This window comes from Mauremys reevesii, linkage group 7 (assembly GCF_016161935.1).
Source record: "Mauremys reevesii isolate NIE-2019 linkage group 7, ASM1616193v1, whole genome shotgun sequence".
In the NCBI taxonomy this organism is placed as follows: Eukaryota; Metazoa; Chordata; order Testudines; family Geoemydidae; genus Mauremys; species Mauremys reevesii.
Window position 1 is genome coordinate 77,804,165 of NC_052629.1, and position 27,137 is coordinate 77,831,301.

The 27,137-nt window shown below is 54.8% G+C and overlaps 1 protein-coding gene across 5 annotated transcripts in view; it reads left to right on the plus strand.

The window, feature by feature from the left end:
* The window catches only part of SEMA3B (semaphorin 3B), an 88,862-nt gene that overhangs the window by 32,308 nt on the left and 29,417 nt on the right, over positions 1-27,137 (plus strand). Inside the window, exon 1 of one of the 5 annotated variants that reach the window (XM_039482065.1) lies at positions 13,497-13,687. The exons of 1 other annotated variant lie outside the window; for it this stretch is intronic. The gene's annotated coding sequence lies outside the window, so the exon portion shown is untranslated. Of the gene's footprint in view, positions 1-13,496; positions 13,688-13,732; positions 13,751-19,745; positions 19,930-20,059; positions 20,186-27,137 lie in introns of those variants that run through there. 3 more of the 5 variants (XM_039482068.1, XM_039482064.1, XM_039482066.1) reach the window with 3 other exon arrangements.

Here is a 27,137-nt window from a genome sequence, read left to right on the forward strand (position 1 = left end):
TGATGGATTGCATTTTTGCTGGGGAGCTCTCCAGAGTTTTGTTCTGGCACGGGGGACACATGACAGCAGAGATGGGGGAAGGCTGCATTGTTACAGTGCCCCCTGGCACAAGCTGTGCCCCAGGCAGGCCATCAGGTTGGAGTCCCAGCTGACATTGTCAGGGCATTCACTAGGCTGCAGTCCCAGAAACTCGGCCATAGAGATGCTTCTGTATAGCTGGCAAGAGCAGGGCACTGCTGTGAGAAAGGTCACACTGTTGGAGTCTGGGTGAGTGCTGGACCAGGGCACTGCTGTGAGGAAGCCCACAGCATCTGAGTGATGGCACATGGCACCAGGGCCAATCGGGGGGGACCAGGAGGGCCATTTGGCCTGGGCCTCAAGCGCAAAGAGGGCTTCAAATTTAGACACTTGTTAGTTTTTTTCAAATTTGATAAGTTTCACAACTTGGTTTTATGCACATCCCTATCAGTCCAAAATGTGACACACTCTCAGCTTAGAGCTGCAAATTTAAGCAAATAAGAGAAATATTCAAATTATGTCTCACTCTTTTTTTGGTGCCTTATTTTGTTTTCATGTGTGGTCATTTTTAATTTTTTTATGGCTCGGGGCCTCAAAAGCTGAAAGTGGCCCAGACCTCTCTGGACCTCTGAAAGGGGCTGCATGGCACCACCTGGCCGTCAGCGTAGTCTCAGGAGCCTCACAAGCACCGATGTATTTCTCCGCACCCCTGTGCAGCAGGGCAGCTCACAGCACCTGAGGGCAGGCTTGCATGGGCACATGGCACTGCTCTCCCAGGGGTTGAGAGTAACAGAGGAGAAAGGGCCAGAGGGGGTTTGGCGGAGCGGGAGCGTAAAACGCAAAAGCTGCAGTGATGGATTTGGGGGAGGGGCCTGACTTCTGGATTTTGCGGGGGTGACTGATGAGCCCCCCAGAGGGGTTAAATGCACGTCCAAAAACTGCAAGTACCTGGCCCCTGAATCATTTATCAGCAAAAGGCTCCAGGAGGGGGGCTGGTGAGGAGCCAGCAATAATTGGCCTCTCCTTGTGGTGCCAGGCGACCCCTCCAGTGAGAGGCAGCTCAGAGCTGCGGCCTCCCTCCCAGACACAGTGGCTGCTGCACTCGTGGGGGCTGGGCTCCGTGCTGGGGGCTTTTCTCTCTGGTCCTGCAGCCGCCTCGCACTGCTACATATGTAGCTCTGCCGGTTCCCCTCATTCCCGACCTGCAGCCCCCTGCCACCCCTGCCCTGGGCCCCCCTACCCAGCTCTTCCATTCTAGCTTTAAGCTTCTCCCGAGCACTAGAGCTGGAAAAGCCCCATTAAATCTCCTCTAATCTACTGCCTTTGGGCCGAAAGGATTCTTTCCTAAAGCACAATCTTAATGATTGTCCGAATTTAAATGTCCCAAATGAGGGAGCTTTTGCTCCTTCCCTGAGGGAGAGGAAGGAGGGCGTGTGATCAAGGTGCTAGCCCAGCACTTGGGAGTGCAATTCCTGCTTTGCCATAGACCTCTTGCGGGGTCTCAAGCAAGCTGCTTACGTCTTGGCTGCACGGCTCCGGCAGAGCCCACTAGAGGGGTGCGAATCGCAGAATGTTCTACCTGCCTTGCACAGACCCTGCTGGTGTGCTCTAAAGGTACCTCATTCACATTCACATGGTCCTGTTTGAAACAGGTCAATGGGAGCTGCATACCTCTTAGCACACGCCACCAGCTGGCTCTACACAGGGCGGTATGAGCACAGCACAGGAGCAAGTTTCACAAATCACGCCCCTTTAGTGCGCTTTGCTGGCGCAGCGTGGATAAACCCCTTCGTCTCACCGTGCCTCACATCCCCATCTGGGGATGACAGCCCTGCCCTGCCTCATTGGGGTGTGTGCAGATAAAAAGTTAAGGATCAGGAGGTGCCCAGATACTAGGGTGAGGGGGGCCAGAGAAGCCCCTAGCTAGATTGGAAATGCTGCCACAACTTCATACATCCAGGAAGGTTTTCCTGATAGTCACCTATGCTGAATTTCAGCCCATCTTTCCTAGCTACCCCTCCTCCCCCCCCCCCTTGCACCAGGCTGTCGTTGCCCAAGGGGCTGCTCACGGTTCAGGGTCCTGGGACCGTTCCAGCTGGAAGGAGAAATTGCCAGAGTCTGGTGTTTTCTTTGGTGCTGGCTTGTTTATTTCCAAGGCCCTCTCTGACCGCAGGAGGAACAAAGAACAAGAACATGCAGCTGCAGGCCTCAGGAGCCAGCAGACCCTGGAGCTCCCTCTCTAGCTTTTCCTTGCTCAGAAGTGACTGCTGGGCTGCCCTGCGATTCACCTCTGCCTCTCTCTGTTCTGGTCTGTTCTCGGTGTCCCTGCATTCTGCCTGTTTTCACACATCCACCTCCTTCCCCAAATCAATACCCAGCAAAGCCTACACCGCCCACAGCTCCGGGGCGGGTTCCCATAACCTGCCTTAGGTGGGCGCTGGTGAGGAATGCCATTATGTTAATGGAAAGGGCAGTTCACCCAGGCCCTCTCAGCAGTCCAGAGAGGCCCAGGCCACTTCCAGCTTTTGAGGCCCATAGCCATAATCAAAATAAAAAATGATGACACATGAAAACAAAATAAGGCACCAAAAAAAGAGTGAGACATAATTTGAATATTTTTTTATTTAACAAATGCTTTTCTGGCCTTTTTCTGTGCAAATGCACTAATTATTGAGGAAAAATCTAGATTTCGTTCAATGTCACAGTTGATATTAAGCATGCCGAGCCCATTCAAATGCTCTTGTCCCCTAGTTGAATGGTGGTAGTTTTTTACCTGCTTCAACACGTTGAAGGTGCGTTCACCTGAAGCCACTGATGCAGGAAAACTGACAAAAATACGCAATGCAATCGTGGTATTAGGAAACACCCCAGAGAGTCCAAGTCTGAGTATTTCTTGAAGCAATTCCTTTGGCTTGCAATCCAATTTAAAGTTCATGGAATATATTTGTATGAGGAAGATGACCTCGTCACTGAGCTCTTTTGCGATTGCTTTGTTGTACTGAATTTGTCCAGCTGCAGAAAGTAGATCTTCATCACTCAGTCTGTTGAGCTGCCAAAGAAACCCAAGAAGGGTACAAATTAGTCACAGTGACTGAAATCGACCTGTAAGACCTGATTGAATAGAGTCAATGATGACAAGGAAGACATTGACCTTATAATGCTGCTCTGCATCGGATTCAGTAGGTAAGTTGCGATTGGTGGAGAACTCAGATGAAATGCCAATATTCTGTGCTATTTATTTGGACTCAGTCAGGATCACATCCCATTGTTCACGATTCTGTTGAATGTCATTGATAAGACTTTCAATGTTATACCTCTCAACATCAAGTTTACCATGTGTGCTTCAATTACCAGATTAGTTTGGTGGATCATTCATTATAAGTAGCTTCATTCACAAAGATGACATCAGAATGCATTCAGATTTGGACATGTGCTTCTGAATAGACTGAAGTTCAGTTTGAGCCTGTGCAGTGAGATTGAGATTTTCAAGCTCATTTAAAGCCTTTCTCACTGAATTCAAATGTTGTGCAACTGGTTGAACACGATCATTCTGTGCAGACCATCTAGATTTGGACATCTCATGCAGTGAAACAGGAAGATATTGCTTCAGAATTTCCCACCTTTGTGGACTGCTACTGAAGAGATTGTACATTTGCTGAACAGTTCCAAAGTAAGTAATTGCCTCCTTGAATGATTCAGCACAGTCAACACCTACAAGGTTTAGTGTGTTGTTTCCACAGCTGGAGAAAATACAGTCTGAATTATGCTCAAGTAGAACTGCTTGTACACCTTTGTACTTCCCAGCCATATTAGATTCATTGTCATAGGCTTGACCAATGCAGACTTGAAAATCTAACTTAAAACATTCTAGAATTGCTAGTACTCGAGCAGCAATTTCTTTTCCAGTTTTTTTCATAAAATTATCAAACAAAATAAACCTTTCTTCAATTGAAAATGTTTAGCTGTCTACAATCTTAACATATTGAATAACCATAGTAGACTGTTCCTTGTGAGAACAATCTGGAGTGGCATCAACAATGATTGAAAAATACTTGGCATTTCGAATCTCATCAAGAATTGTTATTTGTACGAATGACCCACATAGCTCAATAAATTGTTTTGTTTGCATGTGGAGAGAGAACGGACTTGCATGCGCTTTAGACTCTCTTGCGATTCTCGAACACATTTAACATGCTCTGATAAAAGTGGGTCATATTTGCTGAGGAGCTCAACTATGCCTAGAAAGTTTCCATTTGCACCATCACCAATACATTGACTGGAACCAAAGAAAGCCAATCCCCACTCAGAAAGAAAAAGGATGACATTCAGGATGCGCTCAAGAAGTTTTTTCCAGTTATTAGTTTCTGTAGAGAGTTCAGTCAAGAGTAAATTCTCAACTTACCTTTCAGCTGATGCTGCCCAACTGGCTGATTTCCATGCAACTTAGTTTTCTTTGTGTGATGTTGAACTCTCATGTGATGGTATTGGCTCTTTCAACTTCCTCCAAACTCTGTTGATGCTCCATCCTGATTGATCAGAGAGAACTGATGCATTGCATCCAGTTTTGCATCCAGTTTTGGGGCCCCCACTACAGAAAGGATGTGGACAAATTGGAGAGAGTCCAGCGGAAGGCAACAAAAATGATCAGGGGGCTGGGGCACATGACTTACTAGGAGAGGCTGGGGGAACTGGGATTGTTTAGACTGCAGAAAAGAGTGAGGGGAGATTTGATAGCAGCCTTCAACTACCTGAAATGGGGTTCCAAAGAGGATGGAGCTTGGCTGTTCTCAGTGGTGGCAGATGACAGAACAAGGAGCAATGGTCTCAAGTTGCAGTGTGGGAGGTCTAGGTTGGATATTAGGAAAAACTTTTTCACTAGGAGAGTGGTGAAGCACTGGAATGGGTTACCTAGGGAGGTGGCGGAATCTCCTTCCTTAGAGGTTTTTAAGGTCAGGCTTGACAAAGCCCTGGCTGGGGTGATTTAGTTGGTGTTGGTCCTGCTCTGAGCAGGGGATTGAACTAGATGACCTCCTGAGGTCTCTTCCAACTCCAATCTTCGATGATTCTATGATTTGCAGCACTTTTGTTCAAAATGAAGCAGGGTGCACAGCACAGAGATTGTTTTTCCGTACTCTAGCAAAACCAATCTCTTGTGCAGGTCTCACCATTTGGAAGAGTTTTTGTCATCAGACGAGTAGGGAAATCATGGTTATCAGCATCTCGTGGATTGTAACCTGGAATTTTAAAACAACTAATTTGAAGAAAAGTTGCATTTGGGCAGCATTGCTCTTGTCAATAATTCTAATGTCAGTCACAGTCAAACCTGTAGTACTCATGAATTGCTCTCGCCGCGTAAGATCTACATCATGATCTTCCTGTTGCTGTTGAGTTTCTTGATCGTACACAGGATCTTCTGCTGCATCTGTTACTGTTGGCACATCTCCTTCTTGACTACTGTCCTCATGTTCAGGTATTATCATTGAAATATCACAGACACAGATACAGACAGAGAGATAATGGACAAAATTTTCAAACATATGTCCTCACAAAACTCACTGTACAAGATTATCCTCACAAATTTTCACCTTGACTCTGGGCCTATAGATTATGATGGCCAAGCTAAGGCTCAATCAACCAGCCAGTCACCTCTTTTAGCTACCATATGAAGATAATAATGAGGAATTCTCACACATAAATAATTCCTTAGTCAACTAGACGTAAAACTATAAAGACACTAACATGTAACAATTCTCTACCTTTTAACACACACTTGATCCAGCATCAGCCACCAGTAGTGGTTTGTTTTTATAATCAGCTGATCTGAGAGGACACGTTCATCACGGTCTAATCTTGTGCCATCAGAACCAATATATTTCTATTAATATTTATGAACATTTTTAACTCTTTAATATGACAAAATCTATATCAGTTAACAAAAAAATTATGTCTTTTACCAAATCACAGCTCTTATTTGCTAAAATTTGCAGTTCTAAGCTGAGAGCATGTGTCACATTTTGGTCTGATAGGGATGCGCATAAAAACAAGTTGCAAAACTTATCAAATGCCAAAAAATTAACAAGTGTCTAAATTTGAGGCCCCCTTTGAGCTTGAGGGCCAGGCCAAATGGCCCTCCTGCCCCCCATTGGCCCTGTTCACACCCTTCTATCTCAGTCAGGTTTGAACTTGACCCATGCCAGGGTTTCACCCAACTCATTACACTGTAATTCATCTCTCTCTCTCTCGGGCGTCCCCCTGACCCTTCGGGTCCCTCCACCATTCCTCCCCTCTGCACTGTCAGCAGCATCCCAGTAAGGATCCCGAGCCCGATAGTCCAGATGCAGCAGCTGGCGGTGTGGAGCCCGGCCCTTCTGTTGACTCCTCTTGGCTTCATGCCGTGACCTGCTGCTGTGCGCTCGTTTCTCCTGCAGAACCCAGCCAAGTGCCCTCAGCCCCTCTGCTGCCTGATCGCTTTCCCCTGCTGCAACGCCCCACTGCTGCCTTTAGACAGAGGCAAGAACATCTCTTCACAGCATGGAGGTACCAGGAGCCCCATGGCACATCTTAACCACCCTCCGTACTCTGGCCGGCAGTGGGAGACGGCCTCTCTGAGCAGGCCTCACCCAGGAGGGCACTCTGACAAGGCAGCTCAGATCCCTTGAGGAAGGCCCGTCAGACTGGGCCAATCCCCGCGAGGGGGAGTGATTTCCCGTGCCAGCCGTCTCTTGGGGCTCATGCCTGGCTCTGGACAATACCCCGTGTTTGTCAGACTCAGAACAGCCACCAGAAGCTCCACACGGTCTGCCCCATGGCAGCTGGCCCTTGCAAAGGAGATGGGGCTCTGCCTCACCTGGGACACAGCCCCCTCTCCTCCCCAGATGGGAAGAATGAAGATGATGGGCCTCAGCCAAGCCTCTGCCTTATCCAGCCCTGAGGACAGGGAAGGGAGGGGTGCTGATGGGTTGGCAGATGGCTGCCAGTGCTGCAGGGAGGAAACCAGCTCCTGCAGCAGACCCTGAGCAGCAGGAGAGGGAAGGATTCCAGCTAGGTAGGGCTGGGAGCGACCTGCCCAGGCAGGCAAGAGGCCAGCCACCAGGAAAAGCCCTGGGAGCCAACGTGAGAGTTGCTGGGAGCTGAGCCTGGAGGGGTGAAAGACCTTTTGTTTATTTAGCTGGGGTCTCTTATCCAAGGTGGTGATGGAGATGTCCAAGGGACTGCGAGGGCTCTGAAAAGGGGCTGATTCTGAGCTACCCAGCCAGAGGCCTGAGCCGTGCGAATCCCAGGATGAGATGGAAAAACTTGGTGAGGGGAAACTGAGGCAGGGGCTGCTGCAGAGCCCCTCCCCCCATCCCTGGGCATTAGGGGGCAGTCTGGAGCCCTGTGACAGGTGTAATTGTGTAGCTGGGCTGCAGCCCATACCAAAGGAGTGGACTGAAATAAAAGAACAACTGATATTTCCACCTGTTCTGGCCCCACATCTGGCGAGCTGCTGCTGCATGTCTAGGAGCAGTGCTTGCAGCCAGGCCGCCAGCAGGAGGCCTGAGATCTGCACACAGGGATGCAGAAAGCTCTCCAAGCCAGCGCAGCATGGTATGCAGGTGGACAAAGACACTCCAGCCATGACGCAGCGTCCGGTTAGGCCTTTTATGATGGAGACAGACCCGAAGCCCTTCGTGGCTCCAGAGGATTCAAAGCCCTTTGTAACCTTCCACTCGGGACCTGCAGCTCTGACCGGCCGCGCCAATTTCCTCTCTGCACCTCACACTCCTGAGGGAGGGCCCTCGGAGCGCAAGGCTCTCTCTAGAGATCAGACCGCCCCGAACGAGAGACAAACAAAACTGGTGTCTCTGGAAAAGGCAGCAATTCAAGTGCCTGGCGAAAGGAGGAGACTTGCAAGAAACATACGCAGCTCTGCCAGAGTGGACCTGACCTCCCACCAGATCTGCGCCATGTTACAGGGCTGCAGCCGGCTCGCCAGGAGAGGCTGCTGGTGAAGGAGCAGTATATTCATATCCCTGTTCTGCTCTGGAAGGGGATACTCTCCAAAACAGCTGAGGGGCTCTGGGGTGTAAATGAGTCCTGGGCAGAAGAACGACAGTCCCTGGAGTCGGCAGAGCTGATGGGTGTACAGGGCTGTGGAGATAGGGACAGACAAACACCCACCCTGCTCATTGCTCCCGACAGAGCTTGGCCATGTGCAGCGAGAGATTTCCTTTCCTGGACTTGAAGCTCAGCCGTCCTTGCCATCAATGACATCTCCTGATAGCGTGAGCTCTCGGCAACGCTCATCAACACAGGCCTCATTGCCATGTACGTTCAGGAGCTGTTCCCAAGGTCCTCGGGCCCAGCAGCAGCTCCCAACATCTGTTACAGAGTCCCAGGCTCGGTGCTCGGAACCGCTCGGAGTGAAGCCAGGCAGGACTCTGGGGCAGCATGTCCCCTCGGGGAGCACTCTCACCAGGGCAAGGAGCCTCCTTGGCTTTAGTGCCTCCTGGGTCTGACCTCGGATGTGGTCAGGGGTGGTGTTGTGCAAGGCACTGTGCATTTGTGGGTGGGTCCAGGGGAGCCTCTGGCCATAGGGAGTCGGGGGGTGTTAGGCGGGGGGGGGGGGGGGAGGGCTGTGTGGTATGGCATAGGCCCACATCTGAGGGGAAGGGACATGCTGGCAGCACAGGGCCGGGCAGGCCACTGTGTGTCTGGCAACTGCCAGTTTGTAAATAGTGCCCTCGCATTGGGCGGAGCAGGGCTGCCCCTGCCATGCCATGCCCCATTGCCTCCATGAGGGCCCACAAATATGTTTGGCACTGGGCCCACAAAAGGTTAATCTGGCCCTGCCCATTGTCCTGGCCTTACCCAGCCTCTGCCATCCACCCCTGGCACCACTGGGGCGGGCCCAGGAGCCACAGTGAAGATCCGAGGGCCGCCAAAGGAGCAGAAGATTCTGGGCTGGGGCAGAGGAGGGGTGACCAAGAAATTGAGGAGCGCCTGGCCTGCTCAGCCTCCGGACGGGCCAAGAGCTGGCAGTTGCGTGGGGGAGGCAGCTGTGGGCACTGGGTGGGCTCTGGAGCTGGATGGGCCGGGTGGGCGACCCTGCCTGGGGAGGCTGCGCTGGGGCTCAGACTGAGCAGGTGGCACCAGCTGGGGGAACTACGGGGCACTCGCAAACCGGCCAAGAATTCTTCCCATCATAATGACTGCAATGTGCCGATAGGCAGGGTAAGGAAAATGCTATTGGGGTTTAATTGAAGGAGATTTACTGTTATGTTATGTCGACAATTTGTTTCTTAACTTTGCAGATCTCCCCGCCTGCTGTCATTAAATCATTAGTCTGATCCCCCCACTGTCCGACCCCCCCATAACTTCCTGCAACTGTGAAAATTTAAATCAATGAAATTTTTTTAAAAGGGCTTAAAAACCACATTGATCTCCTCCATCCAAATTATTAACAAAATAAAAACTGAATCCCACCAAATCCACTGGTACGAGCCCCCAATGCTGCTTTGTGGAAACCGAAATACATTGATACAAATGAAATGAACGAAACCACGGGAAGAACCTTCTCCTTGGTGTTTTCGCCAGCTCACATCCTAGAAAATGACGTTTCCTAATGGAGAAACCATCAACAACTGGGGTTTCTGGCATCTCTTTGCCAACCAATCAAATTTGAGGCTTTTGAACAAGAAGTAACCTTTGCTGGAGGAGTCAAGGATCCTTTTCTCCTTATGCTTTTACAGTCAGCCTGTTCCAGTGCTGATCTCAGTTAGATTCTGGCTGATTAGTTTGTTTATTTATTTATTTGTTTATTTATTAAGGTTGGACGGTGTATCTTCAAACGACTGAGGAGCTTTCTCCTATTCCCTGAAATATTCTTTAAACTTTTTTTTTTTAAGGCACAAACCAGATGTTGCTCTTAACTCGAATTTGCCTCACTTCCTCTTAGGGGATGGGTTTAATTTTTGGGAGAAGGGGAGATGAGAGGAAATCCATCCATTTCTGAGTTTGAACGACTTAGGGCCCATATGTTGCTCTCTGTGGCCGGAGCGGGAGGGCACTGATCTGAGAGTCAGGACTCCTGGGTTCTCTTCATGGATCTGGGCAGGGAGGGGAGCCTGATATAATGGTTAGAGCATGGTGGGCTTGGAGTTTGGACTCCTGAGTTCTGTTCTCAGCTCTGGGAAGGGAGAGTTCTCTCATGGCTACGGCATGGGCTGTTAATCGGGACTCCTGGCGTCTGTTCCCAGGGGTGGGAGAGAAGTGGGGGCTAGTGGTTAGACCAGGTAGGCTAGGAGTCAGGACTCCTGGGTTCTAGTCCCAGCTCCGGAGCAGGGAGTGGGGCCTAGTGGCTAGCACATGCAGGAATAGTCAGGACTCCTGGGTTCTGTTCTCAGCTCCGGAGCAGGGAGTGGGGTCTAGTAGTCAGCACATGTGGGACTAGTCCAGACTCCTGGGTTCTAGTCCTGGCTCTAGTGCAGGGGTGGGCAACCTTTCAGAAGTGCTGTGCCGAGTCTTCATTTATTCAGTCTAATTTAAGGTTTTGCGTGCCAATAATACGTTTTAACCTTTTTAGAAGGTCTCTTTCTATAAGTCTATAATATATAACTAAACTATGGTTGTATGTAAAGTAAATAAGGTTTCAGAATGTTTAAGAAGCTTCATTTAAATTAAAATGCAGAGCCCCCCAGACTGGTGGCCAGGACCCGGGCAGTGTGAGTGCCACTGAAAATCAGCTCGCGTGCTGACTTCGGCACCCGTGCCATAGGTTGCCTACCCCCGGTCTAGTGGTTAGCGCGTTGGGAGTCAGGATTTCATGAATTCTATCCCTAGCTCCCTCGATGACTTTGAGCAAGTTGCTTCCTTGCTCCTTGCCTCTATTTCCTCCTCTGTAAGAGGGTACAGGGGACCATTCCTCCTGTGCAGACTGCCAGGATGGGCCAGGCCCTGAGCTCCTCCCAGGGCAGACGGGAGAGTGATTCCCCAGGAGTCATGCCGGAGCAGGGATGAGTTCTCAGTCCTGCTTCTCCTACCCAGCTGGGGCACCACCAGAGCCCCTCTTCCAGGAGCAGGGGCCTGCAGCAGGAAGCAGGCAGCTCTCTTCCAGGAGGCTGCAACATCATGGCCAGGCTCAAATTTCCTTCCTCCTCTGGCTAGTTTTGGAGCTTGTTTTTCTCCCCTGCAGCCCGGCGCCCAGCCGCCGGCCTGCACCCATCTGTGCAGGAAGAGAGGCTGGCGCAGGAGGAGTGGATGTGGCAAGCACCCCCCTCCCCCGATGACCTAAGCAGAGAAGGAATCCAAGCGATTGCTGTGCCAGGTGTTTGCAAGAGGGCTGGGTCGCTGCTTGGGAATTGCAACTGAGTGGGACTGGCACTGAGCATGTGCGGGAGGAGCGGGAGCCAGCTGTTGCAGGAGCCATAAATCCTGGGAAGGCCGCGTGCTGACCCCTGTTCACCGGTGGTGGTGCCAGGGACCCCATGCTGACCCCTGTTCACTGGTGATAGTGCCAGGGACCCCGTGTAGCCCCCTGTTGGCTGGTGGCAGTGCCAGGAACTCAGAGCTGTCCCTGTTGGCTGGTGATGGTGCCAGGGACCCCGTGCTGCCCCTGTTGGCCTGTGGCAGTTCCAGGGACCTCGTGCTGCCCCCTGTTGGCTGGTGGCAGTGCAAGGGACCCCATACTGCCCCCTGTTGACTGGCTGGGAGTCAGGAAAGGACACCTGGGTTCTTTTCCCAGCTCTGGGAGGGGAGTGGTATCTAACAGTCAGAGCAGAGGACTGGGCAGCAGGATTCTTGGGTTGTGTTCATAGTTACTGCTGATTCATTATGACACTGAATGAGTCACTTCCTCTCCCGGTGCCTCGATTTCCCCCTCTGAATACTTTTACCTCTTCTGGGAGCTCCCGGAAAGTGGGAGTCAGGATTCGGAGTGCTGTGGTGATTGCTACTCACCCGTCCCTTGCTCCAGCATTGCCAAGGCCCCTGTGCTGACACGCCAGGCATTGCGTGACTCAGCACTGGAGGCAGATGGCCCGCAGATGTTCTCCCAGTACCTCTGGAGGAGCAGCAGCATCTGCTGGGTTCAGGGTGGAGCCTTTAGCTTTGCCCTCCATGCTGCACCCAGCTTGGTAGGAGAAATCCCCCCTCCATGCCCCTAGTGAAGGGGTCTCAGAAAGTTGCAGTGTCTGGACTCCCCATGGCAAATTGCTGGAAATTCCCAGGGCCTGAGCTGGACTATGCAGGAAGGAACATGTTGGCGTCGCATGGGGCTGGATTACAGTCATGTCTCGGTCTTGTGGCTCATGGCTGCTGGACTCCATCTGCTACCATGGGAGGTGGGTCTGGTTCTGTCCCATCAACTCTTCCATCCCGCCTGGGTAACGGAGCAGAAATGGCCCATTAGCCTAGAACAGCTGCTGGAGTGGTGGCCCTGGGCGATACCTGCAGGAGGAAGAACCCCTTTGGTTGGCACTGACCGAGGGCTGTCCTTAGGACCCGGTAGACAGCAGGCAGGGCCGTTTCAGCAGCCCACACAGCCTCTGTGAGCTCTGGAGCCTGGAGCACCCTGCTGGGGCAGGCCTCAGGAAGAGCCCTGGCCAGGCAGGCAGGGAAGGCAGAGCTGATGAAACGAGACGTGGGCAAGCACTCAGGGAGCATCTGGGATGGTGCCCAGAGGAGATGCTCATTCCCGTCAATTTCGGCTGCTCTGGCTCTGCACACTAGGGGACAGGCCTGCTGGAGCCAGGAGAAGGAGCCCAGTGCACCAAGGAGGTTGAGGCGAGGAATCTCCGATGATGCCCCTCTCTAGTGGCTATAGAATCTGGGAGTCTCCTACTGCACCCAAGATAATGGACGTGGCTGTTTAGCTCAAGCAGGAGAAACTTGTGCTTTGAGATCCCGTGATCTCAGGTCCAGTCCCTGCAGACGTCCCAGTCAGTGCGGCCCTGGCACGTCTGACGTTGGATGAAATGGACTGGATGCCATTATTATTTGCATGGCAGGAGCACCCAGGAGCACCCTCCCAGACCAGGCCCCAAGGTGCCGGGTGCTGGACACCACATATAACAAAGAGCTCACAACCTATGGCTGGAGTGAGCAGGAGCAGACAGGCAGGCGGACAGGGAGCACAGGGCACCGAGGAGAAGACACTGATCATGCGGGTTCTTCGCAACAGCTGCTGGACAGAAAAAGCTGTGGTTCTCCTGGGCTCTCCTGCTCACAGCCTGGGCTGCCTGTTGTCACCACCAGGGGTCTCCCGACACCTTTGCCCAGGCTGAGTAGTGGCAGAAGGGCCTGCAGTGGGCATGTCCCCAATCAGAATGGGGCTGGGCCTGGGTCCTGGGTGGGTCCAGCATGCTCCCCGCTGGGCCAGCAGTGAAAGGGTTATGTGTCCGCACACACCCTGGGAACTCCTTGTTTAAACAAACAAGCCAGGGTGGGAGGGCGTGGGCGAGGAGAAGCGATAACGTCCTTCCCCTGCAGAGACACCTGGGTGTCCCGGCCATCTGGCACAGGCAGCCAGCCATGGGCAGCGCTGCTGGCACGTCCCCCATATCCCCTGTCAGTGCCCACTGCCGTGCCTGGCAGACGCACACCAATCCTACTCCCTGATCGACTCCCGGACTTCCCCGCCCAGACATCCGGAAATGCTGCGGTGACACGGCTGTGGACTTTCACTCGTGAGGTACGGACGGTTCTCTGCTGAGCAAAGCAGGCAGCTCTCGGGACCAGATCACAGAGGGGCAGGGTGAGCACGTCCGGGCACCTCGGTCACATATCCGGTGGGCAGTGGGCACAGCTGGTACCAACAGCTAATGAGGCACATGGTGGCTTTCTTGTGGTGTTATGGGTGGTAAAAACCACTGGCGTGGCCTGTAATCTCCCCTCTCTTAAAGCCCCCTGATGCCAGAGCACCTCCCTCACTTATAGACCGCCAGCTCCCCGAGTCAGGCCAGGGCTAGCAGAACCGGTGGGGAAATGAGGATTGTTTCCCTGCCAGAAAAAAACAAAAAATCATCTGAAACACTTTGGAGGTTTTTTGGTCATTTTCTTTTTAAAATATTTTAGAAATGTTTCAAGTTTTTGTTGAAAACCTGGAAACCCCCAACTGTGCTTCAATTGCTACAACCTCAAACAGCTGCAGTTTGCAGGGGGAGGGAGACAACGTGGAAGATTTGACAAAAATTATCAATTTTTGTGAAAATTTCTGGCTTTGCAAAAAAAAATGTGTCAAAAAGTTTGGCTGGAGAATTTTTGCCCAGATCTAATGAACTTTCTCTTTCTTTCTTTCCCACGTGGCTCACGCTGGGCCCTGAGATTTTATTTTTTTTGGTGCAAGGACAGTTGCAAAGCCCAGGCTGTTCTTTTCCTTAGTTTCTCAATACAGATGCAAAATTTCCACAATCTGGTGGGACTTTTGGTGGTGCATTTGGTCACGCTTTCCGGAGTCTTTTGCCCCCTGGAGGCGGTGGGATGCATGACAGCCTGTGGATGTGTGGGGCGACGGGGGGAGATAAAGAGACACCGCCTTTCTTCCATGCTGGTTTTGTCTTGTCTAGCTAGCTGGAGAGCTCTTTGGGCCGGGGGCTGGCACAATGAGGCCCTGGTCAAGTTATTAGCTTGTATTATAGACTCATAGACTCATAGACTTTAAGGTCAGAAGGGACCATCATGATCATCTAGTCTGACCTCCTGCACAATGCAGGCCACAGAATCTCACCCATCCATTTCTATAACAAACCCCTAGCCTATGTCTGAGTTATTGAAGTCCCCAAATTGCGGTTTGAAGACCTCAAGCTGCAGAGAATCCTCCAGCAAGTGACCCGTGCCCCATGCTGCAGAGGAAGGCAAAAAACCTCCAGGGCCTCTGTCAGTCTGCCCTGGAGGAAAATTCCTTCCCGACCCCAAATATGGCGATCAGTTAAACCCTGAGCATGTGGGCAAGACTCACCAGCCAGCATCCAGGAAAGAATTCCCTGTAGTAACTCAGATCCCATCCCATCTAACATCCCATCACAGACCACTGGAATTGCTATAGCACTGAGGAGCTCTGGAATCCCATTGCGCGTGGAGCTGTACAAACCCAGACGGGGCGCTGCCAGTTGCAGTCGGGCTATTTGGGGGGTAGTTACTATGCAGAAGGTGGCTGAGGGAGGAAGGCAGATCCCGGGCTGTTTTGGAAGGTGGGAGAAGGGCTGTTGAGACGCAGGGTTATGACTGGGGGTGAGGGGATGGTGGGACGATGTGCAATGCATAGCTCTCTCTAATGGGGGGTTGGTCATGCTGTGGGGTCCCCAGGGGGACTGTGCTGGCCTGTGGAGGAGGTGCCATGAGGAACCAGCCTTGGGCATGGGTTGATGGACCTTTGCGAGTGCTAGGGAGAAATCCAAGCGATGTGTTTGCTCAATGCTGGCCTTGGCCTCTCCCCAGAGGAGCCTCTGCGACGGGCTGAGACCTTCAGCTGGGGACATGCCAGCCAGCAGCCAAAACACAGCTCAGCCAATGCTCACTGCTCCCACCGGGCCCAAAGCACTGCCGGGAAGTGTTTACACCTCGCTCCGAACAACAGGACCCCAGCTCCCACCCGACCCTTCCCTCTGCTAGGGCAGGCTGGGAACATGGGGCTCCAGGCAATGGGACGGTTCCGCAGGGGCTCCCCTCTGCCCTTCCCCTACCCCACAGCTACACCACCTCCCCCTGATTACCCAATTCCCTGGGCATCAGATAGCTTTCCTGGCTCCTGGGCAACCTAAATGGCCTGACTAGCTGGCAGGTAGCACCATGGCTGGTGTCATTCTGGGAGCGACAGTGGGGCAAGCAGATGCCATGCCAGGAGCAGCATGGGCATAGGCACTGCCATCATCCCATCACTTGGATCTTGGTGAGCTCTGGGCCGGCGCCAGGTCTGGCAGCCCTGGAGATGGAGCCTGCTACATACCCCTTGAGCGCGAGGACACCATGAGCTCCCCCCGCCCGGCTGGCCTGGGAGGACCCCTCCGTGGGTGGAAGGGGACCAGTGGCCCGGGAAAGGATGGACCAGGACTCCCGACTCGGGTCACCCAGGCCCCTGGAAGTTGGCATGTTGCAATGACTTCATGGTGACTGCTGAGCGGGGCTTAGATTTGAACCCCACTCCCCATCTTTGCTAGCTCCTTCCTGAGCATACAAGGAACTGCCCCAATTCAGAGAGGTCAGATCTGCCTACACAACTGCTTCCACCCTGCCCCCCGTTCATTGTTTTCCCATCTCCGAGCCCGTGTTTCCCTTGCAGCGCAGCGCCAGCGTGGCAATGCCAGTGGCCAAGGGGTGAGTGCAGAGGTATTGATGTGACCCGGCAGCCCCCAGCTGGCCGCAGGCCATGCAGAAAGGTGGGAAGTGCGCAGCACCATCCACTGCACGGCACTTGCTATTCTTGGCAGCGCCGGGTGGAAAATTAGAAGCATCAAAAGAATTTTGTTTTCCTTTGGCTGGGCCAAAGCCAGGCAGCTGGGCCACAGCTGAGCAAGGAGGAGGCTGACGGATTCCATCATCTACCTCTAAGCCAATGGACAATGCCTTGGTCCGTGAGATCTGTGACCACCCCCCGCCCATGAAATCATTGTGCCTGAGCAGGCTCCTCCATGCATTCTATGTCACCTTTGTGCACGCTGGTTCTGCTGCATACGTACCCACTGGGTATATAGGTGCTCGCTGGGGGCCTTAGCTTGCCAGCTCGTGTTGCAGTGACTGGAGGTTCCAGGTTCAATCCCCACTCTCCAAACCAGCCCTTGCAGGAGCCAACCAGAGGAAATGGGACCGAGCTCCTGGTGGTCTCCCAACAAACAGGGACCATTTGCCCCCCGTTATTTCTGCACCTGCAGGCGGGGTGGAGAGCATCCTCCCAGCTCAGCAGGATGATCTCTATCCTCTGGTGTCACTAGAGGGCTTCTCCCGCCTTCCTTCTTTGGCCCAGGAGAGCAATCAGGAGGCACCGAGCTCCTTGGGCTCCTTGCCTGAAGACTCAGGGATGGAGGTGGATAGCTGCTGTGCCCCAGCATTGGGTGCACGGTGTTGGGCACAGCCATACAGGCACTGGCATTGCAGGGAATCCTACAGGCAGCAAGGAGTGTCCATGAGCTGAGAGGCCAATCTCCAGGGAAAATATCCTCACTGCGTCAGCCTATTCCCATCCTGGGCTTCTGCCCAGCTCTGCTGATGCCCCTGAGTCTGGCCAGCAGCCCCGTCTGCACAGCCTGGCCTGGGCTGAGACTGCACTAATTCTGTGCAGCAGATGGATTGTATGGACCTGAGCCCCCACCCCCATACACTCAGCCCCGCCACTCAACAAATTCCCACCTAGCTGCTGAATTCCCAGTGCCCCCCATGGGTGAACCCGTGGAACAACAGCCCCAAAGGCCAGCGCCCTGCAGCCTGGGGAAAAGCCGTGTCTCGGAGAGGAAGGGAAACAGAAACCCACCAAGACGCTCTCGTGGCATCTGCCTGTGAAGCCCAGATCTGCAGCTTCTCCAAAGATGGGGGTGTCTGGTCTCTGTTCCCCTCCCACTCCCACACATAGGGCACAATGTCTGGCCCTAGATCAAAGCCAGAGTTTGAGCATTTTAATCCGACTCAGGCCTGTGCCTACCCCACATGGGAGCCGCAGTGGAGGGGACCAGGACTGAAGGAGGCATTCCCTGAGTGACTGTGCAGGGGGGTGTGATGGAGGAAGGGCAGAATTTAATTTGTAATGAAGTAGGGGCTGGGGCTCAAGCAATTTTTTTACGTTCATAACTAACATAAGGCCAGGGGCGCTGGGGCTGTGACCTGCCAGGCTCGGGGATGCCGGGGCTCTGACCTGGCAGGCCCAAAGGCACCAGGGCTCTGACCTGCCAGGCCCTGAGGAGCCGGGGCTCTGACCTGCCAGGCCCTGAGGGGCCGGGGCTCTGACCTACCAGGCTTGGGAATGCCGGGGCTCTGACCTGCCAGGCCCAGAGGTGCTGGGGCTCAGGCTTGGCACAAATTAAGCACTGGGAAAAGGTGTCCTGTCCCTGCCCTGGATGGCCAGAGGTAGTGGCTCCAGGGCGGCCCCCCATCAGTCTGAAGGAGGGTGCAGGCAGGAAGAGGGGTGGGAAGAGGCCAAGGCGTGCATGGGGAACAGAGATGTGCTCAAGGTCACCGCACTTGGATGGCTCCGTCCCGCAGCTGCAGGCCTGCCAGAGCCATTTCGGCCCACACACATCCCGGAAGATCTGGGGCAGGCAAGGACTCAGGGCGAAGGTGGCATGCAAGCCAGTGGCCTGGCCATGCTCCAGGGACTCTCTGGCCACCGCTCTGAAGTTCATGGGAGGAGACAAGAGTGGGCCCCTCTCTTTGCCTGTCACCCCCCTTCTCTCCCCCAAGGATCACACAGGGAGCCCCAGGCACAGCCATGGGGCTTGGCCAAGGAGGGGGCTGGGCCATGGTGGCTCTGTGGGCAGTCATGGCTGTGCAGAGGGGCGGCTGCCAGCCCCTGGGGCACCAGCAAACAACCTGTTCTGCAGGATGCTGTGGCAGGCAGGGTTGGGGAGGGTCAGCTCCCACCTTGGGCAAAATGCTGGTTGCAGTGGCCAGGTGCTTCCCAGAGCCAAGAAGTGAGCCACTCGCAGCCCATGGGGTGGCAAATGGGCCCTGAGCTCCTTTCCCACTCCTCTCGCTTCCCAGGATAAGGGCAGGAGCAAATGCAGGGGTCAGGGCCTTGGTGTGTGAGGGGCCCTGCTGGTGGGAGCATGGCTGTGCATGGGGGTGGGGGGACAGATGTGGGGGTTGTGTGGGATGGAGTGTAGCAGGGGTGTGCGGGATGTGTGTCTGGGAGGAGCTGCATGCTGGGGATGTGGGGGGGGCTATGTTTGAGGTGGATAGGTCTTGGGGGTGCACGATGAGGGTGCAAGGAGGTGTTGGGGTGTATGGTGTGTGGATGTGTATGATGATGAGCTATGTGTGCATGCTGGATGTGTGTATGAGGACAGGAGGTGCTCTGCAGGTGCAGGAGGAGGGGTGTCAGGAGTGCACTGGGGGTACAATGTGGGGTGTGGTGGTGCAGGAGGAGGTGTGCACTAGGGGGTGCCTTGGGGGTGCACTGGGGGTCGATGAGGGTGTGGGGGTGCGCTGGGGGTACAGAGGTGTGTGCTGGGGGTTGCTGAGGAGAGTGAGGGTGTGCTGGGGTGCAGGAGGAGGGGTGCACTGGGGGGTTCTGTGGGGTACAAGAGATGGGTGGTGCACTGGAGGGTTCCCTAAGGGTACGATGAGGGCTCTGGGGTATGCTGAGGGTGCCCTGGGGGTGCAGGAGGGGGTATGATGAGGTGTGCTGAGGGTGCGATGAGGGGTGTGGGGGTGCAATGGGGTACAGCAGGAGGGAGCGCTGGGGGGAGCAGGGGGTGTAATGGGTTACAGAAGGAGGGGGCCCTAGGGGCTGCAATGAGGGTACGATGAGGGGTGTGGGGTGCAGTGGGGTACAGCAGGAAGGGGCGCTGGGGGGTGCGATGAGGGGTGTGGGGTGCAGTGGGGTACAGCAGGAGGGGGCGCTAGGGGTGCCCTGAGAGAGCAGGGAGGTGCGCACTCCCTAACTTTACAGCTCCGGTTCTCAGCCCACTGCCCAGGGAGCGTTTCCCCCTCCGCCCCTGCAGCCTGCGGGCCGGGCAGCGCCCCCTTTAAGCGCCGGGAGGGAGCCGCCCTGCCTGTGGCTGCGCTGGGCGCTCCCCTCCCCTTGGCCCCGCCGGTCCCCGGGGTTGGAGCCAGCAGCAGCAGTCGCCGCGGAGGCGCAGGCCGGGTCCGAGGAGAGGCGCCGCGCGGTGCCGAGCGCAGGGCTGCCGGGGACTCCAGCTGCGTCCTGCCGGCTCCTTCCAGCGCCCCGAGCCGGAGCCCGCCCCTGCTGCCCTGAGTTCGGGCCCCCGGGGGCCCGCGGCGAGTCAGGTTGGTCTCCTCCTTCCCCGTCCACGCGGGCTTTGCAGCGCTGCCTGCCCGGGAGGCGGCCACAGGCGGGAGGCGCAGCCTGGCCGGGCCGGGCGTCCTCTTCCCTCTGCTGCAGCCCTCTTGGGGTCCCCTAGGCGGGCGATGGGTCCCGGCCGGCCAGCCCTGGCGCAGAGGCAGCGCTCGGAGCAGGTGCTGCGGACGGAGCCTTTCCCCAGAGCCGCTGGTTTCCTACTCCTGTGGGGCGGTGGACGCCACGGTGAGGGGCGCGGGGAGCAGCGGACGGAGGGATCCTGCGGGATACAGAGGGACCATGTGCGGATGCTGCGGGAAGCGATGGCGAGGCTGTGTGGTGCAGTGGTTAGAGGGGGATGGGGCTGGATGTCAGGACTCCTGGGTTCTATTCCTGGCTCTTGGAGGCGGTGTGGGCGCAGGGGATAGGGACTGAGGAGACCTGGTTTGAATTCCCAGCTCTGTCCTGCTTCCTGTGTGAGCCTGGGCAGTCACTGCCCCACTCCATGTCTGTTTCCCTGGCTGCGCAATGCAAGTGCCCCATGTACAGCACTTTGAGTTGAGTGCCTATTGGCTGGATGGGGTGTGTGTACGGGCAGGGGCACAGAATCCAGGGTCAGACTGGGGCTACCAGGCCCTCCTGGGGGCTGAGACAGAGATGTCAGAGCCAGGTGCTCTGGCCTTCGGGGCTGTACAATGCAGTTAAGTCTCAGGAGAGTGACTGGCTTTCCCAGCATCAGCACTTCCCTAGGCAGCTCCCGAGCCAGGCTTGGGGGGGATGGGACGGAGACAGGCCCAGGATGTGAGCTCTGTGATAGATACAGGCTCTGCTTGTTGCTCCCCCATCTCAGTGCCACCCCTCTCTCTGACAGTGCTGTAGTACTGAGGAGCTGGGATGGTGAGGGGCTGGAGGGAACAGAGGGCCCCAGCACCGCCTGCCTGCTCCCAGCAGTGATCTGGCGTGTCCAGTGTGGAAAAGGCTGTTTGGGCAAGATAACTGGGTCCCCAGCGGCTGATTCCGGCAGATCTAGGGTCTGAGCAGGTGTGTGGGGGGAGGTGGAGGGGAGAGTAGCTTAACTCCCTGCAACCCCCCCTGCTGTCTACAGTGTCCCCCTGTCCCATCTTTCTCCTCCCCCCATCTGGTGACAGGCCCCTGGGGAAGGCACAGATGGCTGGTCCTGAGGCGTTTGGGGCTGGGAGCCATGCTAGTGCAGAGTAGGGGTGGAGGAGGGGGCTGCAGGGGCAAAGTAGGAGGGGGAATGCTGTGGGGGTGGGGGCTAGATAGTGGGCGAGGCTTGTAGGGTAGAGCCAGGGCACCTGCAGGGGAGGATGGTTGCCCCCCACCACGCCATCGCCCGCAGTCTCCAACCTCCCATCCAGCAACGCCATGTATTGCCTTGCTGGCCTTGATTCCCTTCCTCCTGCTTCCCCCACTGCAAGATGCTCATCGAGGGGTCTGTCCCAGGCCCAGACAGGGGCGTTTTTAAGCATGCTGGGTTCACAGTTGCACCCAGTGCTGGCCTTGACAACCAGCAGCTCGTGTGGGCTCTGGGGTGAGGGGGCAGGACTATAGCCTTCCCAGCTGACTTCTGTTTTGCCTGTCACCCGATCCCGTAAAACACTTTTACAGCCTTTCAAGTGTACAGCAGTTCGCAGGCTGGCACCGGCCCGAGCTCCGCCAGCCAGCCACAGCCTCGCCGGAGTTTGCTTTAAAGGGACAGCATGCGTCCTTTGGCCAGTGGGGAGCAGGGAGCGCATCCTGTGGGAACAGCACTGTCTCGGAAAGGAGCAATGTCTCGGGGGTGTCCCACCACCCTCCAGGAAACCTGCGACTGGAATGGGAGGTGTGTGTGACACCTCACTCCTCTGTTCTCATGGGAGAACAAGTGTCACCTAGCTGGTTTATTCTGCACTCTGCATTGCTGTGGTGCCCACACAGGCGTTACCTGCTCGATGGAATGCATGTTATTCTGGTCAATCAGTAACGAGACCTTCCATTTCTCTAGGGAATTATATCAAAGTCCATCTATCCATCCCCATACATACACCCTCATCCACCCATCCATCCATCCTCAAACACACCCACACACACACACACACACACATCCATCCATCCACCCATTCATCCACCCCCCACACACACCCATCCATCCATCCCGCTATACACACACACATACACACACACCCATCCATCCATCCCCGTACACACACACACTTTCATCCATCTGTCCATCCCTATACGTACCCTTCTATTTCTCTATCCCCCTACAGACCCACCTACCATCAAAATGTGGAACAACACTACTCAATGGGGAGGGGGCAAGTGGTTTTTTTTCATGGGGGAGGGGAGTGAAGAAAATCTTCCCCACCAAGGAGGCAGAACTGGAATGTGGTTTGACCGGGACACTGGGATTAGCACTTACAGGATCACGGGATTTTTTTAATGACTGCGATAGGCTGTTTGTCTTGGCGGATGGCTAATGAGTGCTCACAGATCTTGCAGCAGGGTTTCTTTGGGAATGGGCAGTGATTCTATCCTCTAGGGGCAGTTTAGTCACCCGCCCACCCACACACGGCATGCTGAGAAGCTGTTGACTCCTGTGACTAAGGATACAGCTGGGCATGGGGTGAGAAGCTGGCAGCATGCCCTGAGCCTTCCCTACCTGGCTAAGGACCAGTTATCAGGGAGTCCCCGGACAATGCTTTGGAACTGCTCTCCACAAAGCCAGTCAGGAGCAGACTGTCTTCAGGGAAAGCAGCTCACACAGCTTCCACTTCCCTGGGTCTGACCTTGGAGCATTCAGCATCCTCTGCCCCTCCATGCGCTTCCCACAGTGAGTCCGCCCAGGCGGGGTCCTGGGAAAGCCATGGGGTCCTGCACCCCCACTTCGCAGTCAGACGTGACTCTCAGCCAGCCAGTAAAACAGAGGTTTATTAGATGACAGGAACATGGTCTAAAACAGAGCTTGTAGGTACAGAGAACAGGACCCCTCAGCTGGGTCCATTCTGTGGCCCAGCGAGCCACACAACCCCATCTGCCCTCACTTCCCGTCCCCAGCCAGCTCCAAACTGAAACTCCCTCCAGCCCCTCCTTTCTGGCCTTTGTCTCTTTCCCGGGCCAGGAGGTCACCTGATCTCTTTATTCACCTTTAGCTATCCCCTTGTAGGGGGGAAGGGCCCCGGCCATTTGTTGCCAGGAGACACAGTGTCGGTGATTTATGCACACTGGGCCTTTATCCCACCACCTAGAGACTTAAGGAATGCATAGGGGAAACTGCGGCACCCACACAGTATTCAGAGGAAACATTAAAAACAGTCCCACTTCGTCACAACGCGTCACCCAAGGCAGATCATGGCTCCCCGGCTTGGTCAACTGGTGGGGGTTGTACATTGCTCTGGGATGGGCAGCAAGCTGCGTCTCTTACCTACAGTCCATGGGTCCTAGCCCTGCACCCCTGAGAGCAGCTTCCAGGCAGTGAGGGCACAGATTGATCTCCGGCATAGCGGGGTGATGCGGCCACGTCTTCAGCCCAGGGCATGGAATGGCCTCCAGGCGGCAGGGGGTTGTGGTGCATGGCACAGATGGCATGATGCAGCATCGCGGTGCTGGGCCATGGTGCTTTGATTCCCTGAGCGAAAGCCACGAGGTGGCCACCTGCCTGCCCGGCAGCCACCTCACTAGGCTCAGCCCTGCCTGGCAGAGGAGAAGGATGTTACGTATGTGTAGATGTTACCTTCCTAAGTATTGGAACCAAGGAGTCCTGGTGCCCAGGCCCCTGCTGTAACCACTAGACTACACTCCCCAAGCAAGAGATGGGGATAGGTCCCAGACTCCCAGGAGTCCTGGCCCCCAGCCCCACAAATCCCCTCCCCCTCCCAGAGCTGGGGAGAGAACCCAGGAATCCTGGCTCCCAGCTCTCCCCCCACCCCAGCAGGCAGCTCCCGGCACTGCAGCCTGCCCAGTGCCTCCCCAGACGGCTAACTGCACCTCCGTGTGGGAGCCCTGATGACTCGGGCTGCCCCCAGCACAGTCCAGGGGACTGATGCTATGGGGAAAGAGGCCGTGTTTTCTTGGCTTCGTCTTCTCCTTCTCCTCCAGTCGAAGGAGGCAGCTGCTTCCAGGCAATCGCATGGGGGAATTTTCTGCTTTTTGATCTAAAGTGAAGCAAAAGCTGCTTTGGCTGGAACAGCCCAGCCCGGCGGGGTGTGGGACAGCAAGCTTGAGGGGGAGCAGAATCCATTCCAGGGGGCTCAAGAGTTTGGATCCAGTGGTTTTTCTTGCCCTCATTCCCCATGGACTCCCAGGGCAGAGAGCTCGCTGATTGCCTGATTCGGATGCAGACCCATGGCCCCTGGAGTAGCTCCAGAAGGTACCCTGTGCTGGCTCCATAATTGCTTTGGGAAGTTGATGTCACTTAATCACAGCCAGTGCAGGGAAGCCATTGCACAAGCCGCATTGGCTGTGATGCCACAGTCTGTTCCCTTGGCAGAGGAGCAAGACAGGACCGGGAAATAATTCCTCAGGTGGTGTGGGGGAGGGAAGCCAGGAGGAGCAAACTCAAAGGGGGATTCACTCCTAGGTGCAGGGGTGGGGCCTGGCAGCCCTGCTCCGCTGAGCTTCTGGCTGGCAGAGGTTAGCAGGCCTCATTCTGCTCTCCTTTGCACCCACTGACCCTCATGGACTGCCCAGGGGCGGCATAGAGCAGCATTTAGCCTCTTCTGTGTCTGATCAAATGATATCGGACAGATAATCCAGCCGTGTTGGGGCTTGGGCACCGATCCAGCAAGCATTCTAAAGTTACTCGCATCAGAACGGCACCCAGCCCTTCTTGTCCATAGCTCCCAAAGGTGGGGGAAACTGAGGCACAGAGCAGGGACGTGGCTTGCCCAGGTCACATGGCCAGTCAGTGGTCAGACTGCCTCAGTCTGGTCTGCTCCTCATGCATGGGGCCACAATCCGCAATTGACTCCACAGGGCTCTGAGGGAGAGGAAGTATGGTCTAGTGGTTAGAGCACTAACGGGCTGTGGGAGACTTGGGTTCAATTCCCAGCTCTGCCACAGACTTTCAGCTACTCTCTGTGCCTCTGTTTTCCCTCTGTGAAATGGGGCGTGAGCCCTGCCCTGCCCTGCCCTGTTGTTCAGTAGATCCGTAAAAGGTGGTGGGTTGAGCTGCTCAGACACTGTGGTTGCTGAGGGTGGGGTCAGCCGGGCACATAGCCCTGGGACTGAAATATTTCAAAATCATCTTTTTGTCCTGACATTGCATGTCATATGGATTATTGATATTCCCCAGGCTGTCTCATGAAACACACTCCTCAGCCACGTGCTGCTAACGGCGCCGAAGATCCTTCAGCCCAGGCAGACCTAGTTTGATCTCTTGCATAATGCAACCAGAGAACTGAAGGGGTAATGAAAGCCATACAGGTTGCTTTTCTGCTGGAGGCCACGGGGTGGCGCTGTATGTGTGGCTGGAGGCGAGCGGGGCATTTGCAGGAGGCAGACAAAGCAAACCTAGGACAAATGCTTCCAACCATAAAACATAGAAAGAGTTAAGGCTGGAAGTGTGGTTTGGGGGGCCCAGCGGACTCCCCAGTGCAATATTACTCTAAATTTGACACCGTTATGCTAGAAACTCTGGAAATGAACAACCAAGCCAGTGCCTGCCCCACCCAGCCCCCTCACCATCCGATCCTGTCCCCTCATTCATCCTACCCACATGACCTTAACTTTGCCCCCTGAAATTTGTGAAGATACATGCAAAGGTAGAAATAAGCAGTGCCTGGAAGATCATTGAGACTCATACCCTATTCAAGGGAGCTGCTCCCAATAGGCTGCGGCCCACACCCTGCAAGCAATCTTCATAAGTTCACTTCCCCGGGCAAAGCCCATAACGTTCCCCGCTAGCAAAAAAGTGACATGCAAGAGTTACTCTGCAATGTAGTTAAAAATACAGACTTGCAAGGTCAATGGGCATGAAAGTAAAACCTACACGACCAGATAATCGACGCACTTCGTAACAGCAAACAGCTCATTCACAGAAATATTCTTCTCCACCCACACAGCAGCCTGTGACATGAGAGGGAACTCTGTCCTAACAATGTGCCCCCACTATATTCCTTCTGAAATTATTATTACATGTTTAATAAGCAACAGGTAACCCGCTGTAGCGTATGGCAGTAACGGAACAGAGAAAGGGAGCAGGTTTCACCTCATTGAGCAGTGTGTGTTGGGGTAGTGTGGCAAACAATTGAGCATCGTCACTCTGCCTGAATCTCTTTATTGTGCATTTCCAGATGTTGACATGTGAGGGCTTTTTCAGGGGTAGGATCTGGGCAGAGAAAGTGTAAAGAGGTTTCAGGAGAACATTGCAGCCTCTGGCTTCTGCTTAACCAAACTCGCTCAGTTTGAACTGAGGGTTGGGTTGGGGAATTTCCCGCGGCTTGTCTTATTAGCGAGAACCAAAGATTAAAATCAAGTGCTCCTCCAACATTCACAGGCAGGCTCTGCGCCAGTACCTCTGGGTCTGATGCCATGCAGAGGGGACAGGCTGTTTGCTGGCCTCTTGTATTGGTTGTGCCTGGGTCCCCATGAGGAAGCTTGGGCTATTGCTGCAGTCCTAGGGGATGTGGACTGGTGGATAGAGCATTTGGCTGGGACTTTGTAGATGTGGGTCAACCATTGATCTGCCCTGAGTGGGCAGGTCACGTCTTCTTGCCGGGCCTCAGTTTCCCTGCCCGTCCTTTGTCTTGTCCCTTTAGATTGCTGGCTCTTTCTCGGCCCAGTGCCCAGATGTTCCAGGTTGCTCTATTGCTGTGATGCTCAGTTGATCTCAGCTTATCAGGGGAAGCTGCCTGTACTCAGACCAGAGAGGAATGGGTTCCTTCGCTATTTGCTTTATGGCCCTGCATCACGCTGAGCTTAGAGTGGCTTTAGTGGGAGGCTGGGGAGCGGCAGCGCATTCCCAGACGCACGGTTTGTTCTGGTGGCAGCACCGCTGCAGTCACGTACCAGAGCAGCCTCCAACCCTTCCTTCCCTTCTGCCCTCCAAGCCGCCCGCTGCGGTGTGGGGGGTGGGGGTAGGCTTTAATCCACACTGGAAACATGGGGCTTAAAGCTTTCTCTCTAGAAGATTTTAAGCACGTGGGGTGAAAGCTGGGGGCTGTGGGGCCAGGATTTCACCCTTAGAGTCTTTAATGTG